This window comes from Balaenoptera physalus (genome assembly GCF_965194825.1).
Source record: "Balaenoptera physalus genome assembly, chromosome: 2".
Taxonomy (NCBI): domain Eukaryota; kingdom Metazoa; phylum Chordata; class Mammalia; order Artiodactyla; family Balaenopteridae; genus Balaenoptera; species Balaenoptera physalus.
This window is the reverse complement of record NC_138883.1, coordinates 92623217-92634998: the sequence shown is the minus strand read 5'-3', so window position 1 is coordinate 92634998 and position 11782 is coordinate 92623217.

Here is an 11782-nt window from a genome sequence, read left to right as displayed (position 1 = left end):
AAAATAGAAAGGCAGAAAGCATTCTTCTCCACTCCCTTCCTCCCCTCCCTACACACACACACCCTCAGTTAGTGTTCACCGAAAGGGCTGCTGAGAAGCTGACAATCTGATTAATGTAATACTTGGGACCCTGTCCCAAGCCGCCCCTCTGGGATTATTCCTCCTTCTATTCTGTCCAGCACTGCTTAGACTCAGTGTGTTTGCCATGATAACACTTGTCAAACATGCAGGACAAATTCAGCCACAGCTACCACGTTTACTGCTATCCAAGTTCAGCACGGGACTGATAAAAAGACTCCATGAGACCCCTGTCAGCCCAGTAAACACCTTTGAAAGAGATGACCCACCTCCCTACTGTTATCTTCTGGTTATTCTTGAAATCACTTACAGGCAGGAGAGTTCTGTCAAGTCACAGTGGACTTAAGCTTGGAGGTTAGTGGTAAAAAGGGGGAAAAAAAATTGAAAAGGAAATTGCTGAGGATTTCAAGTCAGCTGATCTTGGGATTTTCTTGTTCGACTCATGTTATAGAGGCCTGTTGTCTTTAAGAAGAGTGAAATCTGAGTCTTAACTTTGATGCTTTATGAATGGGGTCAGGAATCTGTTACATAATACAAATTAAAATTTCAAAGACTTTTCTATTCAGTTCCAACATCAGCCTCTCTGCCTGGTCACCAGACCTTCCCACGGATATTTCAATGCATGGTTCATTCTTCATGTCCAGTTGGCAGCAGTGGGCACTGGGCTGACCCTGGCTGTTACCTACCCCGTCTCCCATGCTCTGTGGATGGTCCTCTGGACACCGTGCAAGGAAACTATTAGTCTGATCTGAAAAGACACAGGACAGGGGACACAGTCCCACTTCTACATCTCTCTTCCTCAGACAGATTAAGGGTATTTGATTGCCGATGCAATTCTGGTCTGAAAGGGAAAGAAAGGGACCCATTGACAAGCAAACATAACAAGTGATGCTTTTAGATACTATGTCCAACCTGTTTTGGGGGTATTAGAAATTTACTGCCAGCATTTGGGCCTTTAAAAAATACTATAAGAGGGACTTCCCTGGTGGCGCAGTGGTTAAGAATCCGCCTGCCAACACAGGGGACACGGGTTTGATCCCTGGTATGGGAAGATCCCACATTACCACGGAGCAACTAAGCCCATGTGCCACAACTACCGAGCCTGTGCTCTAGAGCCCACCAGCCACAACTACTGAACCCCACGTGCCTAGAGCCCATGCTCCGCAACAAGAGAAGCCACCGCAATGAGAAGCCTGTGCACCGCAACGAAGAGTAGCCCCCGCTCGTCACAACTAGAGAAAGCCGGCACACAGCAATGAAAACCCAACACAGCCAAAAATAAAAAATTTTAAAAAAATTTTAAAAAATGCTATAAGAGACCAACTTTATGTCTTAGCTAAGTTCAAGTCCCCCTCCCCTGCCCTATAATTGATAAAAATATACGGGTCCACTCTCCTCAGAAATGGCATGACTGATGATGGTTAGGAGGATGTCAGAGGTCAAGCCAAAGTGGCATTTCTCCGTCTCTTACAGAAATGGCCATTTTGCTCCCTTGCAAAGGTAAGAGTGCATTACTGTAGCAATAATGCATTAAATGATATTCTAATTGACCTTAAATAGATACTAGAGCTCTCTAAGCACCTAACTTGCTACTGAGGAGGGATTCAGACACATGGAACAATGGGGGTTTTGCTTATTAGCTGTACCACACAAGCTTCAGATAACCAAAGAGAGCTCACTTTTTAGCCCCATAATAATCTCAACAAAAATTGGAATGCATAGAGCATCTCCATCTGTAAACTAGTCAAAACTGAAGCTGTGTCTAATCAAATGGAGCGAAAAGACCATGGAGCAATAGAACCCTTCACTTTGGATCACCACAGCCTGTCTCCTAAGTCCGGATGGATGTGCCGCGTGTGCCCTGACCGCTCGGAGAGTGATGCCCTATTAAGATGGCATGGCGGCTGGCTCAGTGATGCTTCAGGCTGGTCATTTCATTGTGTAGAGGCATGACCTTGAATCAAGTCATTCATCCCTCATGTCTGGCAAACAGTGTTCCAAGATTTAAGTATTTGAGTTTTTAAACTGATGGCTCTTTTCCCCTCTATATTATATGCCAAGAAAAAAAGAATTATGTCTGAAAAATAACGTTCATCTGTCCCAAGGGCTGCTAAGTTAATGCTTTTATGTGAAGGTTTGCTTAGGGGAGAGAAAGGGAAGTGTTTTTGGTCCATTCCACGGACTCATACAGCCCCGCTGAATAAACTGGCCCTAAATGACCCCCTCCAGAGCCATGACCTTTTTTTTTTTTTTTTCAAGTCTCCATTATCCATTGTCCATTTGTCCCGTTGTGCTAGTGGGTGACAGACTGGAAGGAGAGTGAGATTTTGCAGGGAGTGGAAGTCTTACATTCTGCTCAGGGTCCCGGTTTTATTGGTCTGGCATCTTGTGCCAGTTGATTTTATTGACAAAATTGTTTGTCCCAGTTTCAGTATCTAATTGGCTAATTTTTTATCTGTGACTGTGAGTCACTTATTTCTCTTTGATGTTAATTGTATGGAAAGCAGTTGAAAGGAGAGTTCTGTGTTTCTCCTCTAATAGGAAGCATGGTTGAAAGTCAGAATACAGGAAAATGAGAGAAGCTGATTAGTCAAATTGCCTTGGGAAGATAAATGGCAGTCATTGATTGTGTTAGGAGATTCGATTTCCAAATAATCCCCACTGCTCAGAAGTGCAGCACAGCACTAACTCCATTCAGCGTCACAGTTCGGATCAGTCATCGATCAGCTTTCAAACAAAAACAAACTCTAGAGTCTAATCAGAATATTTGCAGAAAAGGTGACTCAAATTACGTCCTACTTTAACCAAAGACTAGCTCTTATTTTGTGTTCACTGAAGTCTGTTCTGATTTGGGAACTAGCCAGGTGAGGAGTGCCAAGTGTACAGAACATGTGGCATTTTCCACTTTACATTCAGATGAGCTGGTGTCACTGAAAACCAGTGTTTCAGAAACGAAATGGAAAGGCCTAGAGGAACTTGCAGTTAACAGTGCTTGAAAGACACTTGTCTTTGTTAATCTGTTTGCCTTAAAATTTTTTTCAGAGTCTAGAGAATACAACTCTTCGACTTTTAAATATTTACTGCAATTCTTTGCTTTTCAGTTATATAGTATATCTTTCCCTGAAGTCTGCCTACCAATATTCTAAGAAGAATCCTGCCAAGGATTCTCTGCTACCACATCAGGAAATTTTCAGCAGAAAAGCTGTGATTGGAAATTGAAACCAGTAAGCCTATTTTTTTTTTTTTTTATATCTAAACCCAACTCAGAATATTTTTTATGGCTCAGATGTAGAATTCAATGTGAATTCAAGTATGTATTAATGCTTTAGAGGGAATCTTAAAGTAATGGAATAATTATTAGTACAGTACACGAGGATGAAGAGGGTCATACATAACCACAAAACTGATAGAAGCCTCATGTTCATTTTCATGTAATGATCACACTCTCACCTAATTATCATATCTAGCCTATTTCTGTTAGAGCTCACACTATACTGAGTGCTTGATTGACTACACTATACAATTGCTAAAGATCATGATAGTAGCAATTTAGAAGCATATCAGTGCAATTTGTTTGTTGTGCTGAATCAATCAAAATATTGTTCCCAGTTTCCCTTTAATGGTTTTACTGAAGCAATTTAAATATTCCGCCATTACCATCCATCTTTGACAGTTTCCTTTTTGAAACTACGAAAGTATTCTAAATTTAGGTTGTGGGTAGAGATGTATGGTGCCACACACATAGAAATCTGTTCTCATTTTCAATTAAAGCATTTCTATTAACTTTGTTCTATAGACAATTTATAGACAGTATTGCTTTGAAATGGGAAGTGACTTGATGAAGTATACCAGGGTGTTTAGCTAGGCTGGACTTAGGACTCAGATATTTCTGATCAATAATTTGGTAAATAACAATTTTACCCCCTAAAATGTATATATTATATTTATTTCCTGAATTACACAGGGGCTAGGGAGACTCCTAGGGGAATAATGAGCAAAAACACAGTGTGGAAACACATTAATCAAATTCACAAAAATGAATTTATTGCAAACTATAATTAATGCCATTACAGAGAGAACACACTAAAGGGGGTCAAGAAAGACTTTCTGGGGTAGTGATGTTTGTGTTGACATCTAAAGAAGTTGGTTGGCTTGCAGAGTCCTGGGAGGGTATTTACGACTGGGGTAAAAGAAGTAGGGAGAAGCCAGCTCATGCACAGCCTTTTCAAGGATTCTGGTCCTTAAGAGCAATGGGAAGGCACTCAAAGGGTCCTTTAAGCATGCTCACATTTGCATCTGGATTTTTCTGGTTCAACATAGGAATGAACTGGAGGAAGCCAGTTAACAAACTGTCTAAGTTGTCCAGGTGATAAATAATGGTAACTGAGACCAGTAGGGGATGACATAGATGGAAACAAGTGGACAGATTCAAGGCATTTGGGAGGCAGAATGTCCTAGTTTGGTGATGGTTATTTATTTGGTGGGGAGGTGAGTGAGGCAGATGATTTCCAGTTTTCTCACTTGCTCAACTGAATGGCTGTAATATTTACTAGGTAGATAACCCTGGAAGAGGACCAATCTTGGAGGGAGATATGAATTTGTATAAATTAAACTTGAGATACCCTTGAGACATCCAAGTAAAGATGTCATGTAGACAAGGACTTACATGGTCTAGAACACAAAGAAAAAATATGGACTATAAATATATATTTTGATATCACTGGCATATGAGTAGTAGTTAAAGTAGAGGACAAGAATATGTTTCTTAGGAAGAATATATAGAAGAAGAAGAAAAGAAGACCAGGACTCAGCCTTGAAGAACTCAAATATTAATGATCAGGTGGAGAGAAATATGCAAGGGAAAGCTTTGGACAAAGAGAAGCCAGGTAGGCAGTAGGAATATAGGAAGAGCGTGGTATCACAGTGACTAAAGAATAAGAGAACTTCAAGAAAAAGGGAGCATGGTAAATAGTGCAAGGATTGCCAAGAGACTGGGTACAAAGAGCCCTGAAAAAATATCCATTGCATTTGGTGACCTGGAAGGATTATCAGAACTGTTCTCTAGCACAGTGGGATCAGATACCAGCCTGGAGCAGGTCAAGGAAAAAGTGGGACATGGGGAAATAGAGCTCTCAGGTAGAAAAAGCCTTGTCAACTTGTAGCCCCTGGGGGGAATTCCTAGAAATAATTAAGGAGGGAGACTGTACAAGCATCACGCTGGTAGAGCCTCAGACCAATGAGAACTAGGTATTAATGTATATATTCATTTTATCTGTACTGGCTTCAGGTTGAAGTTTGCTTCGTATTAAGGCCATTAAGCCTTAAACAATTAACCAATATATGATCAGATCACGTTCTGCCACCTTAAATTAGATCATAGAGCACAGCAAACCAACTGATTACTTGGCAGTTGGCCTATAAATGATCGATCCAGGCAAACATACCGTCTTTGGTTCTGAACAGCCTCCACCATAAGCACAGTCATGCATCCATCAACGGAGGCAGCTAGTGTTGACTAATGTCAAAGGAGATAAGGGAATGGTGTCTCTGTGCGAAGGCTGTCCACAGAGGACAGGCAGATAATACAAATGATCAAGTGATTGAAATGCAACTGCAGAAAACTAGAGGAAGTATACCCCCTTTAAAGGGACAGCTGCCACTTCGTTCAAGCTGATTATAGCCGTGGGAAATGCCAGACGACATCCAAAGTTTTATGTGAAATCTGCCAATAGGCCATTACGTCAAAATTTAAAGATGCTTCTAGCCTATGACCTGCCAGTTTGTGACTTCTGTTGTAGGACTACAAACTTTAATTTAGTGTATGTTTCATGAGCACTTGCTCTCTGTAAACTGTGATAGAAGCTTATGGGTAAGCACAGATAGCATGGCCCCTGCTCCCTGAAAGGCCATTAACTAGTGAGGAGACGTGAAACAGCTATCATACAAGGCAGAGGGACAGAAATGCCAAAAAGAGGTACAATTACAAATTTCCGAAATGCAGAGGAAGGAGCTGTTAATTTTGGCTGCAGAGAGGGCCATCAGAAGACTGTATAAAGGTGATATTTGCACTGGATTTGAAGGATTTCAATGGGGAGGAAGTAAATGGGAGGAATTCAATACTTCTCAGCAGTACCCAAAATCTTCCTTTAGAATATGAAATGTAACTTTCAGAATCAAAACAAATGCAAACAAACAAGTACAATGTATAACTTCTCTGGGTTAAAAAAACTTTGTTTTAACATGCTAAGAGTTCCTCCATCAAAAGAGATGATTAATTAGTAAATGACATCACCTTGTAATTTGCTGATTTCTGTTAATGATAAGAGTAACAACTAACACATGTACTGCTTTATAGTTTACCTATAGCTTTCACTCACTTTTTCTCAGTGAAGGCTGCAATCTAGCCAAGACTCTCCCAAGCCAGGACAGCTACCTCAGAACTTACCAGAGTTGTCTGTGGCCAGAGTACTTGGTCCTCTGGTTATGCTACAGGGAAGAGTGCAGGTTGCAGTGCCAGACAAGGGCTCATCTCCTTGTAAACAGTCTCCGGTGCTAGTTTAGCTCTGTTCTTTGGATTCTTCCAGGTCCTTTTCCATGGGAGGGCTCAGGCATTTTTTTTTTTACCCATTGAACATATTCATTCTCTATTCAAGTAAAATACAGTGTGAAAGTAGGTATGGAGTGGGGAGGGCTGACCCACATTCAAGTTCTTAGAAAAAACATATTCTTATTGGCCACGAATCTCTGAGCTTCCATGTCACTCCTGGGGAAGGATTTTAGCCTATGGATTCTCTGAGTTGAGCAGGAGGCAGAGTATGTAGAGTAGGGCCACTATGGGATGGTAGAGTGCTATCCTGCCAACCCTCCTTCACCTCCCTGGTGGACTCTTGCCCCAGGGTAATGGGTGAGGCATGGTAGTACACAGGAATTTTTCATGGTTCTCTAGAACCTCCATGGTGCTGTCTGCAAGACCACACTAGTAAGAATACTGCAGGAGCTCCTTGAGCCCGGTTGCTTGTGTTTCATCACAAGAACAGAACTAGGTTGGTAAAAAAAAAAAAAAAAAAATGGATTTTAAGACTGGCCAGCTCAAAATATTCCCAGTGGTTCCCAATCCACTGGAGTGATTTAGGTGGCCCCAATGATAGGAGGTAAGCAAAAAAAAAAAATGGCTGCCATAAGGTGTCACTTCCAGCCAGAATGTGAGCAGAGTAGTGTTTCTGGGTTGCAACTTTAGTCACATCTAAAATCAGGCTTTATTACCTTCAATCCCAACCCCATAGCTTAGTGGTTCTCAAACATTTCTGCCCCCCCACCCCAAATCACCTAAGCATTGTAATAAATGCAAATTCCTAAGACTCACCCCAAAATACTGACTCAAAGGGTTCAAAGTGGGGACCAAGAATCTAAATTTCTAATGGAAAGCCCAGATGATTCTGAAGCAAGTGACAGCCCATGGTAAGAAAACCAATGGTAAGAATCACCTATTTCCTCAAATCACTTCCCACTCCCAAAACTTACTTACCATCGTGAACAAGTAGGATGAAGTAAGTGATGGCCTATCAAGAGTGTGAAAGGGGCAAAGGTCCCTGTGGTCAGGGTCTCCCATTCAATTACTGCCTAAATTTTAGATTTCTGACATTATATCCAAATAATGTTACTTATATATTTAATTACAGAAGTGAACCAACAGGATTGGAAGAAGATGATGTTCATCAAATAATTTTAAACTTTCATCCCATTACCAGATTATAATACTTATAGGTGAGATAATTTAAATTTTAAAATAAATCCTCCAATTACATTTTGAATGGCACAATTTTATTAAATTGTACTTTCTGAATTAAAGGTAAGAATACCTTTTTTTTTCTGGCTGCGTTGGGTCTTCGTTGCTGCGCGCGGGCATTTTCTCTAGTTGCAGTGAGAGGGGGTTATTCTTCGTTGTGGTGTGCGTGCTTCTCATTGCGGTGGCTTCTCTTGTTGTGGAGCACAGGTTCCAGGTCTGCGGGCTTCAGTAGTTGCAGCACGTGGGCTCAGTAGTTGTGGCTCACGGGCTCTAGAGCGCAGGCTCAGTAGTTGTGACGCACGGGCTTAGCTGCTCTGCGGCATGTGGGATCTTCCCGGACCAGGGATCGAACCCATGTTCCCTGCATTGGCAGGCGATTCTTAACCATTGCACCATCAGGCAAGTCCCAAGTAAGAGTATCTTAAATGCAAATATTGAACTTGTATAAGCTTCTGTAATTTTTATTTTGGCACTTATTTTTATTTTATAGTGTACGAACAGCCGCACCCCACCCCACCCCAACCCTACTCCCAAATACAGAAGTGACCTGTACCTCTCTCAATGTCTGCAGAGAAGGCACCTTAGGAGAGTAGAAAATAAAAGATAAACTTTCAAAAGTGTTGCTTGCTAGGATTTTAAATATGCACCACTAAACTAGGGTCTCAGGCTTAGCATGGCTGAATTCCTTTCCAATTGTACCATAGTACAATAGGAATTTATCTACATTAAGATGAAGAAAATGACTATTCACTCCCAAAAACTGAACCAGAAGAAAGGCCTTTCAGATGAAGAAAATAACTTTTCACTTCCAAAAACTGAACCAGAAAAAAAACCTTTCTCTAGCCATTACTAAGCTGAGCTATCCCTGGACAGACCGTAATAAAACATTCATTCACAGTTAGAAGATCCAGAACATTTACTGGATGTTTACCATCTATTTATACCCTCTCTTTCTCTCTCTCTCCCCCTCAATCACAGGCGTGCACACACACACACACACACACACACACACACACACCCCACACCCAAACATGACAACCAGTACTTCAACTGATGACAGTACATCAGTGGTATAAGCCATTTCCTGCTACTTCTTTCATGGTTTCCAGATGTCTGGTGGGAAACTCACTCCATTCTCTGTTTCCTTAGCAAATTCCACAGAGGGACGCTCCGGTGGATTTTTAGCAGAGCTGTATACTTAATGGGATGCTGGGCAATTTTGTCAACCTAGTTGTTTTCTGGTGACTTATCTATAATACTGAGGGAGCTACACAATGTTATCTGTTTGTAAATAATTGGAAATCCTTCCTGAGCTTGCAGGGAGAAATGCTTTATGGCTAAATGGAGCTGATTCCCCTGGTAGTTTAATTTTCTTACCTACATCTCCTTGCTGACCTCAAAACAATACCTACCTTTTTTCATCCTTTTTTCTCCCTGGAGAAGGAAAAAGAAATAAACAAAACCAGACTTGTTAGAACACAATAGTTTGTTACGAGCGAGCTAGATTAGTTGGTGATTAGTGTTGTTTTAATTAAATAGGAAACAAAGATGGAGGCCATGGGAGGTTATTTACCTTTGGTGGAAATAAATTTAGGGTGAGAGATTACTACTGGGCTTCTACAATGGGAGCAGGTTTTGTTTTGCAGTTTGGTGATCGCTGTTTTTCAAGATTTCACTCAATCTGAAGACCAAGGACATTTAGACAATTGTTAAACATATAATTCCTCAGGTCCAATTAAAATAACAATACATTTGTGCTGGGTTTTCCAATTTATAGGATGCCTTGAGATAGTTAAATTTTTCTTTCTCATTACTCTGTCTTAAAGCATCATACTGGGTGGCCTTTTCCCCATCCACAGCAACTACATCAAATAATAGTCCCTAGTTGAAACCTTAAAGTTCTTTGAAATGAGTTTCAATAGAGAATGGTAATCTTGAAAAATATTTAAAAATTTTTAAATGCTTTCTTTATTTTAGTGTACACGTTCCACTGTGCGATTTTTTAAAAATCTGCCACCTGAAAACTATATCTGGCTATGTTCCAGGTGCAGCCCAGTGGAGATAAAAATAAAGCCAGCCTTTTCAGAAGTCTTCCACTTCCTCATGACTCCGAGGAGCAGGCAGTTGGAAACCGTGGTGACATTGATAATTTTCAGTCAGAAATAAGCGGATTGGTACTAGAAAATGCATCCATTAAACATCAGATGGACTCGACTCACAGTGTTAAATAACAGCTAGAAAGAAGAGCCTCCTGCAATGGCCCCAGACTGCCAAAGGGCTAACCCACATGTGTCATTGTGACAGAGCTGTCTTCCTGATGGAGGCCATTGGAGGATTCCAACGTCCCATGCTGTCATGGAAGGGAGTGAAGTAGCGCAGAGGCCCACTGGCTTCTCCTGCCTTGAAGAAAGCCTGGGAACCCAATCAGGAGTTTGTCTTCCATAAAGGAGATTATTTTAGAGAAAAATGAAAATTAATGAAAGTCTTTTCAAAAATTCAAAATAGCCCAGAAGAAGTAAATACGCTAGAACTGGAGTCACAGAAGGAGAAACCAGATTTAGAAACAGTGCATTTTGCTGAGGTCACCCAGGATGTAAATACTCTTCCCTTGGAGAAAATTAACTTTAAAATCACAATATCAAGACCTCATCAGAATCCATTTCCCAGTGCCCTCCTCCCATGTTTCTCTGCCTCATCCTGCTACCAGAGGTTGGCAGTCAACCCAAGGCCAGCAGTCACAGTTGTAGACACATTCCAGATGGAAAGATCATTTTGTTTCTAGACACCGTAACAAAGGACTTGGCAGTTGGTGAGTAACCACCCTGCCGGGAGCAGGTGTCTTCACTTTGACAAGATTGTATTTTATACCTTGAAGGACTTGAAACAGACTGTAACGGGTAGTAGGTCAAACAAGTTGGGGTTTTTGAAAAGAGCTGGCTAACCAGCTTGAGGTGAGGAGCAATGACATGGGAAATGAGTTACCTGTTTACTAATGTCACAGGAATTTAGCCATTCATTTTGACTGCAGCAGGCTCCTTAGTGCAGCCCAAGGTTCTAGCCTCTGAAAGGCTCAATGGAAACTGTTGGTTGGGAAGACAGTAAATTAAAATGTACACACACATGCAGAGAAAAACAAACTAGATTTTGGAAAAATAATTCCGTAGTGTGAGCTAGTATTTTCCTTCAGTGGAATATACCACTCTTCTAAAAGGTGAATTTATTACCTTTGAGATAATGTTTTCTACAAACAATTCAACACAATAAAACATCTTTAGGATAAATGCCTAAACACCCAACAAGAGTAGATTGGTTAAGTAAACCGTAATATAGTTGCACCGTGGATGAACGATTAGAAATACATGCAACAATATGGGTGATTCTCACAGACACAAGACTAAGCCAAAGAAGTCACACCCCAAAAAGTACATACTACACCATTCCATTTATAAGGACAAAACAGGAGATACTAGTGTGTGGTTAGAAAGCAGGAGCGTGATTACTGCGGGGGGTTTGTTAGTGACTGAAAGGGGGCCAGAGTGGATGTTAGTAACGTGCTGTTTCTTGATCTAGCTGTTGCTTATGTGAATGTGTTCAGTCTGTGATGATTCAGCAAAAGAAACACTTATATGCACTGTTCTGCATGTAGATTTTACCTTAATTCAAAGTTAAAACATTAAATTTCCCTAGCACATAGATGTTCTTAAAAGAAGCTCTGATTTATACATTTTTTAAACTGGGAAGACAACCTACTGAATTGCCGTAGAAAAATAAAGTAGGCTTCAGAGTTTATTCTTGATGAGTGATGGCTATGTCCATGGCTTAGGGAGTCCTGGATCATGAATGGACTTGAGACATGAGGCATCTGAAATAAGCAGTGAGTGTCTTGTAGGTAACTTCAAACACATGTTTTCAATTCCC